The sequence below is a fragment of the Cupressus sempervirens genome, chromosome 1 (genome assembly GCF_028749045.1).
Source record: "Cupressus sempervirens isolate cs-2001-9-10 chromosome 1, ASM2874904v1, whole genome shotgun sequence".
Taxonomy (NCBI): domain Eukaryota; kingdom Viridiplantae; phylum Streptophyta; class Pinopsida; order Cupressales; family Cupressaceae; genus Cupressus; species Cupressus sempervirens.
Window position 1 is genome coordinate 313,257,095 of NC_143118.1, and position 11,652 is coordinate 313,268,746.

Genomic DNA, 11,652 nt, shown 5'->3' on the forward strand with positions numbered 1-11,652 from the left:
GCTCAAAGGAAAAAACTTGAATGTTTAATCACTTGTCTTTGAATGCATGTTGCTAAAATCACTCTTGAGCCCCATGGATTAAAATCAAAGTTGGTTTTTTTTATGAATGCATGATTAAAACAACAAATCCAATCTTGAATTCCATAGATTAAATAATCATCTTTTGGAGCATAAAAAGAATCTACATTTTTGTAATCTTTTAAGTTATAAAAACAAATAAAAATGCTTTGACTGAGTTTGTCGTTGGACTCACCCTCTTTAATGACCCATCAATTTAACCATTGGTTGCAATCTCAGTGCCATCTATGGGGATGGTTCCACCTAAGAGGGTGTTAAGTGATCCACACAAATTAAACTCCACTCACTTAGGTTTTTAGTGGTTTTTCTAAGTTAGAAAATTCCTTGAATGCACATTAATCTCGCTCACACTTCATTTGGGCATAAAAATTGGATAAATCTTGACGCGGAGGGCCTCTGAGCGTGCGCTTGAAATTGAATTTCACACACCTTTGTTTTGGTCTTAAACTAAACTCACACTCAATCTTGAATGCCTTAAAGAAAAATCAATCGATACTTGACGTGGAGGGCCTTCGGGCGCACGGGTTTACCTTCTTGTTGACCCTAACTCTTCTTATTGTTTGCATTCTTTCATCAATTTTATTTTTGTCGACGCTTCAAAGTTGGAATAAACATTGTATCTTAAACATGAGTGCTTGCAAAGTCTAGATCAGAAAATTTAAGCGTCAGTTGGTAAAAGAACAAGTGTGTTTTCTAGCCCAAGATCATCCAAGTCTTTTCTCCCCTTGTCGTCTTTCAAGGCCATCTTGGGTGCATAAGATTAGGATCCAAAATTTTGTCTTAGCTTTTTAGGAGGCCTGCTTGGGGATTTCATCACCCCTTGGGACGACCTGGACTCCAGCGTTCTGGTAGAGTATAAAGATCGGGAGGTGAATCCAAAGACACCTCTCTTGTGATCAAAATTTTGTCACTCGAGCCAAGCCTCGAGGAACTTTATACCCTTGAGAAGTGAAAGAGGAGAAGTGGGTTATCGCTCCTCTCAGCTGTGTGACATCTTTTTGGTTTCATCTATGGATTTGGGCCTCACGTACCTTGCATACATTGAGGACTCCCTAGCTAAACCAAATTTCATCCTTGTAGAAAGCTTCCTAGGATGTTGGTGTGTTTGACGTGCTTGCTCAAAACTTTTGTTTGCTTGTTTTTTCATAGCTTTTGAATGAATGTTTGCCAATTTTGGTCAAAATCTCAGAAAAGTAGAAATCTCCCAGCTCAAGGTATACTTAGCGTAGTCACTGCCTTATCAAAAAATTATCCAAGCTCCCCCACTGCAACCGAATCTATCTAGTTCTTTGCCTTAGAACAATCCCAAATCCAAAGTCCATCCAACTCATCCCCCTAGCCAGCTAGCAACCCAATCCAAAATCACCCAAGCCTTTAAAGAGTTGTTGTCACTTTGCCAAAATTTGCTATCCAATCAATCTATCCTACCAATCAACCAATCTCACCAAGGTTATCCCTCTGACAGAGCATTGTCTAGGGTAATCTAGCTTTGTCACTTGTATCCCTCATCACCTTGAGCTAAAGGTTGGGATCCACAAGTGGTCAATCTCGTGTCATGCCCATAGGATCATTAGTCTATCCTCAATTTGTCACAGCCACCACCAAATCTAGCACATAGGAAAGAAAAACTCTCACCTTTTGACAACATGCCCTTGAAGTCTTCCATCCTCAGGAAAGCCAAAAATCTCCAGCCAATCCTCCTTAGGTCTGTCATGCAGCTTTGACTCTCCCTAGGAAATCTTTCATCAGCCAATCCAAAATCTGTGCTTAATCCAAATCCAACCATGAGCTTTCATGTTCATCCATATGCAAGACCCCATCCCCATCAAACTCACCATCAAAGCATGAAGTACCAATCCTATCATGATGTGTTTGATCGCATTGTCCTTGCTCCCACCACCTCCTATTCCAATGATTATGAAAATCTTGTTGACTATGACGGGTATATTGAAAGCCTTAGAAACATTCCCCCAAGCATCCCCCAAAATCCAAGAGTTATTCCAAACTATCTAGTCATGCCATCTGATATTCCAGCTTCCCCTCCATCACCCCATCAACCACGCTTCCAATCTTCCACCCCCATCACACTAGCTATTTCTGTCAATCCACCTCCACCTTTGACACATGAGTCTCCAAGGAATCTCCTAGAGGAAATACAAGAAAAGTTTCCTCCAACAGTTGATAAGCCATGTCATCTAATCCAACCATGTGAAGTAGTCAGTGATGAAGCTTCCCCATCTATAATATCACCTCCATCTCCCATAGCTATCATCCCCATACCATCCATCAAATTTCTTAAAATCCTTCCACTACCCGCAAACATCAAAATCCCACCACCTATCAAATCCCTCCAAATCCTATCCACATCGCCTCCAAGCATTTCCCAAATCTCTCGTAATGACCCTTATGCATCCATATTCTACTCACCCATCTCCACTACTGAATCTCCCATCTATCCATCCACTGCCTTTAAAGAATCCATCCCTTCACCTCCTATTGCACCATCCACTCCAATCCAATCCTATCAAGATCCTACCCAAAAGCATGTTGACATCCCCCAAAGCACAAAAGAAGATACCATCATGTCATGTCTTCCATCCATAGTGCAGTCACCATCTCCTCCATCTCCAAAACCTCAAGCCATATCTCCTCCACTACAAGATATCTTGTCATCCTACTAGCTACATCAAGATCCTATCCTTCCATCTCCCTCGCTCCATGCTTCCATTTTACCACCTATCCAAGCTATTCCACCATCTATAATCTACCCTCTTGGTTCACTTACATTCATCCACGGTGGCCCTCTCTCAGCAGAAGAATTAAGAACAGTATCTCCCCATTGCAATACACCTAATAAATCACTTCTACCATTTTTTGCAAGCAAAAAGTTTCCTCAGCTTGTTCAAATGCTCAATTGATGGCATTATCAAGGTCAAGGTTTAGAACCACAAGAGCAAGGAATCAGAGAGCCTATTATTGCACAAAAAAATCTAGGATTTCATGGTCTTGGATATGTATCCAAAGGCTCACCATCTAAAGGTGTTGGTACACCACACCCCCAAACCAAGCCTATCTCCAAGCCCACCATGCCAGCCTCCCATCACTCCTTCAAGAAATCTTATGTCATCCCCCCTCCACCATCTTTGCAACCCAAAACAACCTACCATATCCCCCCTTCATCCGCTAAATCCATTTTGGGTCCCTATGTCCAAAAATCTACCATCCTCCATCCTCCTATCAGCCATCATTCAAATTCTATTCCCTCCATTCCTATGCAAGATCAGCAAAGGCACATATCGAGGCACATCATCCATCATCATCCCCCTACATGTTCTTTCATATCCTCTCCATCTCACAAAGCTTCTCCTCACCATCTTGCCAAAGATTACCACAGAAATGTGAATGCCAACTTCAAAATGCATAAAGCTAAAAATCCACATCCTAGGCAATCATATGTCTATTCTACAAGACACACTCCAAAAAGGCAAAATCCAATCAAAGAATGCAAAACAATGCAAAAGCCTATGAAAAGAAAATCCAAAACCATGTGGATCCCTAAGAAAAAATTTGAAACCCAATGCATAATGGCATCCACCATTGCTAATCCTACATCTAGTGACTCGTGTCCCCCATCTCCTAACTCCATCTTGGGTGCCTATACCCCCAAGCACACTTCCACAAATCCTCCATCAAACCTACATCTACCATCTATCCCCCATATGCTCTTTTCACACCCATCCCAACATGTGCCAATGTTGATCTTGCAAGCATCCCCATCTCATGCTCCTTTCCAGCCTTTTCATCCCTCCATCTCCTACCATCAATTTCATCTATTCCGATCTATTGCATAAATCACACATCCGGTGTACCAACAGCTAGCAACAAAATTGAACATTCCAACAGCTAGTGAAAAATCCCAAAAAAGCCAAAAATAGCTGAAGAAAGCCAAAATCATTCCAGCTAAGTCCAAAAGACAAAAAGTCAAAAAAAAAAAAGTAAAGAAAAATAAAGTGTCCACTGGTGAAAACTTGGCAATTCAAGCGCCTTGGACAAGTACCATCATGAAAAATTTGCAAACAAGCGTCATGCGTAATCCTGCCATCCCCAGCTTAGCCTATCACCCTCATGCTTTTGGTCATCTCTTGACGTCCAACTCTATCTTCCAATCTATCCACCTATCCTCCACCCTCCATCTTCCATCTCACACCATCCACTTATCTCCTGCAGCTTTAGCCAACCATCCCAGCTATCATCCATCTCCCTAGCCCATTCAGCTTTTTCCATCCTAGCTTTAATCCTATCACATCCATCGTAAGACCTCCTTCTGCATGTCATCTTCTAACTGGGGGCACTGTATTCCTTGGAGATCTTATCTTTTCCATCCTCCCTTTTCATTGGTACCTCGCTCTAGGCTATCCTCATGCAAATCCAATGTCATCCTCTCATTAGCCATTCACTCTAGCACTATCTATCAGCTCAGCTACCACCAACCTTAGCATTGTCCCCATCCTTGGTCGCACATCTATCATCATCATTGGATGCATCCTTCCAAATCCATATCTTAGGCTATCACCTCATCCTTAGTTTCTGCATCTTACACAAAATTAAGCTATCTCGCTATCCTCTAATCTTGAGCTTTTATCCATCTGTATCATACATATCATTGGTCTTTTAGCTTGTACCATATCTTGATTAGCCCACTTGTAAATATCTTGGTCTATCAGCTTGTACATCCTCTTTAGCTTAGTACCATTATATCTATCCAGTGTTCGTGTCAGTTTGTCCTGGATCAGCATCTTGCACCCATCGCACATCTTGGTTAGCTATTCCAATGCATCCTTTAGCTAGATTTCCTGTCACCAAAGTGTTATCTTTCTTAGTTCAGCTTGCTAGACGCATCACTCATCGAAATCTACCAGCTTAGGTGCTCTTTGATAGGTCCTTGTAGGATATAGCTTTCCTCATGTCTGATCTTGGTTCGTTAGTACCTCATCCTACCCATCTCATTGGCAAATGGTTCTCTTTTGGATTTTCGCTTTCCTTTGATTTGGACTCTTCCCTGTTGGGTCTTGAAATATCTTTTCCAAGCAATCTCCTTGTTCCCTCCTAAAGGTTTCCACGATCTTCCATATCATGTTATACTTTGAATGGGGCAATCAAAGTGTAAGGTCTTGATCATGTCTTTTGTTTGTTTTTCTTTTCTGCTTGTGGGTTAACCAGTGTCGATTTCACTCTGATTCTTTTGAGATTCATGTGTGATGCTGGGGCAATCCTTGTGTGTTTGTTTTAAGTCATTCTATTAGTCCTCTGGATAGTTGGTGAAAAGGCCTTGATGTTCTTGGTAACCTTGGCAATTAACCAGTAGTCCTATAGCGAATCTAGTGCTCAACTACATGGTGGTACTTCTCTTTGAAGTATCCCCCCTGCTCAAAAAGCTTCAATGGTTTTCCTTCATCTCTGTTATCCCCCATCCATATCTAGCATCCGTCTCTCCTACCCCAGCTTATGCATCAGTATCTCTTTGAATCACTCATCACTCTTAGCTTTAGGGATCCACAATCCTAGTCTTAGGGATCCACCAATCCAAATCAATCCACCAAGCCTCATCTTTCGAGATCCACAATCCTAGTCCTAAGGATATCCAAAAACCATCTTCCACCAATCTGACTCTTTGAAATCTTGTTGCATCAACTTTATAATCCCCTCATCCATCTCCCCATCCTGGATTCTTTTTTATAGCGCTTTGCTCCTTCATCCTCTGCAATCCCTGAGATCTTAAGTTTGCTTCCTCTTGTGCATCTGATTCTCCTTTATCATTCTCCCATTGTGAGAGTTTGAGCTAATTCAGCCCCTTCTCTTTGCTAATCTGAGTTTCCTTACTCATCTCGAATTCTTGTACTTTTCAAGAAGCCGTTGAGCCTTGCTTTCTCTCCCTGCCGCCTTCTTGAAGGGGCATCTCGCAGTCCATTCTCTCCTCTTCTGCTCTAGCCTTGGGCATCTTATTTTCTTATCTTTGATGTCATGCCACTTGCGGCATCACATCAAAGAGGGGCAAAATGTAGACACCTAAAATCCTTTGGAAAATAATATTTTTATTTTCTAAAAAAAAGTCCCTAATGACATCATCATTTATTAATTAATTAATTATTTAATTAATTTATTTATTTTTATGCCATTAAATCCCTTTATCTTAATTAAAAATATTTAATGAAGGAATCCCTCCCAAAAATGTTTAAATCTTATTTAAACATTATTTCCTTATTTATTAATTATTTAATTAATAAATTCTCCAAAAATCCTAAAATAAATAAAAAATTTATTTTTTGCCCAAAACTTGGCCAATTTCCTTAAGACCACTAACCTCTTCCAAAATCTTATAATCCTTCTTTAATTTTGATTAAAGGCTAATCCCATCATTTCCTACCCCTAATCCAAACTCAAAATATTTAATCAAGATTAAATATTAATGCTCATGTTTCTTAAAAATATTTTAATAAATATCTCCTCAACCCAAACCCTTGAAATAAAGAAAACTTTATTTATTTCATAAAATCTTATCCTAGGAAGTTCTAGACTCTTCTAGAAAGTCTTCATCCTCATCCAAAGCCTAGACTCTTCTAGAAGATGTCTTTAACCCTAATCCTAATCCCCTCCTAAGCTTGTCACATTCCCTAAACATGGGTTAAGACTTGCTAACTCAAGCCAAAATTAACAAATATCTCCTCCTTCACCCACCCTCATTAATTGCAATCCACTTGCCATCCACTTGCCTAGTCCTAAGCCATCTCTAACCGTTCCTCTAATCATTTTTACAACCCTAAGCAAGCTTAAAACCCCCCTAAACCCTCAAATTCGAATTTCATGGTATCTCTCACAAATATCTTCAACCACAAAACTTTAGAAAACCCACAAAGTCATAAATGTTCTTACAAAGCACTTATGAAGGGTCTTTATAATGATTTTATCTCTTGAGCCTCCTTTGTTGACTGATCCTTGCCCTTTCCTACATCCTCTCACCCTGTGACATGTTTCACTCCCTGATTGGTTGTAAGGAAGCACAATCCATGTGCTCTCCTCTCATGCAATCTAAGCTCTCCATGAGCTTTTTCCCATCCTTGCATCCTAGCCCTTGATCCCTCAAGCCCTTTGCCTATTTAAGGAATCCTCTCCCAAGCCATTTTAACACAATCCATGAAGTAAAGTTATAATGCTATTTTAAGAGCCTAATCCATACTAAAGCCATCTATCCACACTAAAAATCCACAATCATCCATTGAAGCCTTTGGAAGCATATTGAGCATACATCCTATTCATTTAGACAAAGCCACTCAACAAGAGAGCTTCTCATTGAGAGAGCCCATTAATGGCTCATATTCTCAATTGAGAGCTCATCTTAGTCTATCTTGAAGTTTATGAAATTTTTTTAGTTTGTAGAAGCTTTATTTAAATTTGGTTTTTATTAGCATACTAACATTTCTCATATACACTAATATGTCCTTTGGGGTCCTAGGCTCGCTAGGGACACATGTCATTATGGAATGTGTCAAAGGGTTTCATATGTCAACCTATGACCCCCTTCAACCCATATGAACAATTCTAATATGTCCCTAGGGGTCCTAGGATCCCTAGGGACACATATCATCATGGAATGTGTTGAAGGGGGTCATAGGTTAGCCTATGACCCCCTTCAACCCATATGAACTATTCTAATATGTCGCTAGGGGTCCTAGGACCCTTAGGGACATATGTCATCATAGAATGAGTCAAAGGGGGTCATAGACCCCCTTTGAGCCATATAAACAATTCTAATATCTCCCTAGGGGTCCTAAGACCCTTAGGCACATATGTTGTCATGGAATGTGTTGTAGTGAGTCGTAGGTCACCCTATGACTCCCTTTGATCAATATGAACAATTCTAATATGTTCCTAGGGGTCCTAGGACCACTGAGAACATATGAATGATTATAATACATCCCAAGGGTTCCTAAGACCTCTAGGGACACATGTTATCATAGAATGTGACGAAGGGGGTCATAGATCATCTTATGACCCCCTTCAACCCATATGAATTGATGCAGGAGCATCCAGAGGTATAAAGGCAATCCTGTGTCACCCAAAAAAATGTACTTAGACTTAGTTTCTGTTTCATGTGTTTTCATTTTTGGATACCCATTTGGGTCAAATAAAGGTTCCAACTCTCATAGTTCCACTATCAGTATTCTAGGATAGAGTATTTGAACACCTTGGGATATGTGTAAATGCCAAAAAAATAGGAGTATGTAATCAAGCCATCATTTTGGTGAACTAGGAGGTGTAAATTGGCCAGATGAATGTATTTGTAATTTAGAGCATTCCAAAAAAATAATCAAGTCAAAAGGCCCCACGGTTTGAAAGTTATCGCAGTTTTTCGAGTTTTGGAGACCTTCTAAGAATGCTTCAAAGTCAGGTTGGGGGCATTAAATGACCTCAAAAAGGGCTGAAAAATGGGGGATGAGAAAAGCTGGTCCATAGGGCTATAGAGCTTTTTGAGAGCTTTTTGAAAATGTAAATGGTTCGTCAATCGGAGCTACGGTTCAAAAGTTATGCCTCCCGAAAGTTTAGTTACCATTTTTGGATTGTTCTAGATTTGTGTCGACTTCTAACGTAGCTTCTAGAGCCTGCTATTTTTTCGGTGGATGCCTACTAGCACTTTCTAGAATGTATTCCTAGTCCTTAACCCTCTGGGGTCTATTTAAGAACATTTCTGGCATCGTAAAGTGTAGTTCAGAGTGGAAATTGAGAGGAGGTACCAAAGGGAGAAATTATGTCCAATTTTGTGGTATGGTAAGCCCTTAGGGCATGTTATGAAGTCTATTTTTTTTGTACTGAATGTACTAGCTTATTTTCACAATTAACACAATTTTCTTTTTCCTGTTGTGTCCATTTTGTGTTTGGGTTGTGTCTTCATCAAGTGGTATCAGAGCATACCTTTGTTAGTGGTAGCAGAGCATCATGAATGATTCTAATATGTGCTTAGGGGTCCTAGGACCCCTAGGGAGACACATCATCATGGAATGTGTCAAAGGGCATCATAGGTCATCCTATTAACTGCTTCAACTCATATGAATGATTTTAATATGTCCCTAGGGGTCCTAGGACCCCTAGGGACACATATCATCACGGAATGTGTCGAAAGGGGTCATAGGTTGCCCTATGACCCTATTGTCATGGAATGTGTTGAAAGGGGTCATATGTCACTTTATTACCCCCTTTGACCCATATGAACAATTCTAATGTCTTTAGGATTTTTAGGACCTCTAAGGACACATGTAATCATGAAATGTGTCGAAGGGGGTCATAAGTCACCCTTTGACCCCCTTTGACCCATATGAATGATTGTAATATGTCCCTAGGGGTCGTAGGACTCATAGGGACACATGTCATCATGGAATGTGTCGAAGGGGGTCATAGGTCATACTATGACCCCCTTTGACTCATATGAATGATTCTAATATATCCCTAGGGTTCCTAGAAACCCTAGGGACATATGTCATCATGGAACATGTCGAAGTGGGTTAATAGTGACCCTATGACCCCCTTCAACCCATATGACAGATTCTAATATGTCCCTAGGGGTCCTAGGACCCTTAGGGACATAAGTCATCATGGAATGTGTTGATTTGACTCATATGAATGATTCTAATATGTCCTTAGGGACATATTTCATCATTGAATGTGTTGAAGTGGGTCATAGGTCACCCTATGGCTCCTTTTGACCCATATGAATGATTCTAATATGTCCTTAGGGGTCCTAGGATCCCTAGGGATATATGTCATCATGGAATGTGTTGAAGGGTGTCATAGGTCACCCTATGACCCCCTTTGACCCACACAAATGATTCTAATATGTCGGTAGGCATCCCATGACCCCTAGGGACACATGTCATCTTGGAATGTGTTGAAGGGTGTCATAGGTCAACCTATGACCCCCTTTGATGCATATGAATGATTCTAATATCTCCTTAGTGGCCACTATTACCCCTAGGGACACAATCATCATGGAATGTGTCCCATATGAATGATTCTAGTATGTTTGTAGGGGTCGTAAGACCCTTAGGGACACATGTCATCATGGAATGTGTCAAAGGAGGTCATAGGTCATCCTATGACCCCCTTTGACCCATATGAATGATTCTAATATGTCCCTAGGGGTCCTAGTACCCCTATGGACATATTTCATCATGGAATGTGTCGAAGGGGGTCATAGGTCACCTCGCGATGCCCTTCTACCCATTTGAACGATTCTAATATGTCCCAAGGGCTCCTAAGACCCCTAGGGACATATGTTGCCATGTAATGGGTCAAAGTGGGTGATAGGTCAACGTATGGCACCCTTCAACGCATATAAATGATTCTAATAAACATATATTTTAATATATATATTATATTTATAGAATATAATTTATAGATGGTAATAATACTAATATATATTAATAACATATATATATAATGTTACGTTATTATATTTAACAAAAATATAGTAAAAATAATAGTAATATAATATAATAATATATATTATATTGATAGATTATAATAATAATAACATAATAGAAGTAATGGAGAGAGGGAGAGGGAGAGGGAGAGGTCAAGGGAGTGAACATGACACATTTGTTAAAAATTCTAACATGGTTTCGGGCAAGAGTCCTCAAGGAGGAGGATCTCAGAAACTAGGTATGAAGGAGGGTTTTCAAGCAGAGTGTGGAGAGACATAAAATTGGGATGGGGACCCACATGCTGATGGTGAAGTCTAGATCAAGCCAAAAATGCAACCCAATGTGGTCAGGAAAGGGAATCTTCCAGTGAAATGGGCCTTGCTCTTCAATGTCAACCATTTGGTAAGTCATCTTTCCCTCTGGTTAAGATTGTATCAAGTCTGGAAAAGGGATTGTGCATGATTGCTATTCTAGATGAATTAGTTGATCATACCTTAACTTCAATGGCATCTATGGTGGTTGGAAATTTTATCAGTCAAAGACAAAACAATTATGTGGTGTAGTCCTTCACCTTGAAGAAATGGCACCTTAAAGGTTAGGTCAGTGTTACTACAATGGTAAAGGGGTTTCCCTCTTTTAACTTTACCTAAAATGAAGACATGGCTAATATTCTATGTGAAGGCCTTTGAGTATAGGACGGGCAACTCTAGTGTTGCAGAAATGGTCTTCAAAATTGGACTTGAATGAATCTTTTTTTCATTAAGCTCTAGTATGGGTTAGACTTGCTAAGCTACCCTTGGAATTATAGAATGAGGATGTTTTTATGGGTGTGGCCATTTCCTTTGGATAACTTTTATTAGTTGATCCTATTACTGCTTCTAAGAGTAGACTTTCCTATGTGAGGATATGCATAGGAGTAAGGGAAGGGGATGATATGCTGAAAGTGGTGTGCTTTGAGTCTAAGCTCAACACTCACATACAACAGTTGGACTATGAGAGCATACCTTTTGGTTGCTATCATTATTTTAAGACTAGACATCAGGCTTTTCAATTTCTGAAAGTGAAGATGGACAAGAAGAAGAAGTCTCTCCCTTTCTCTTAT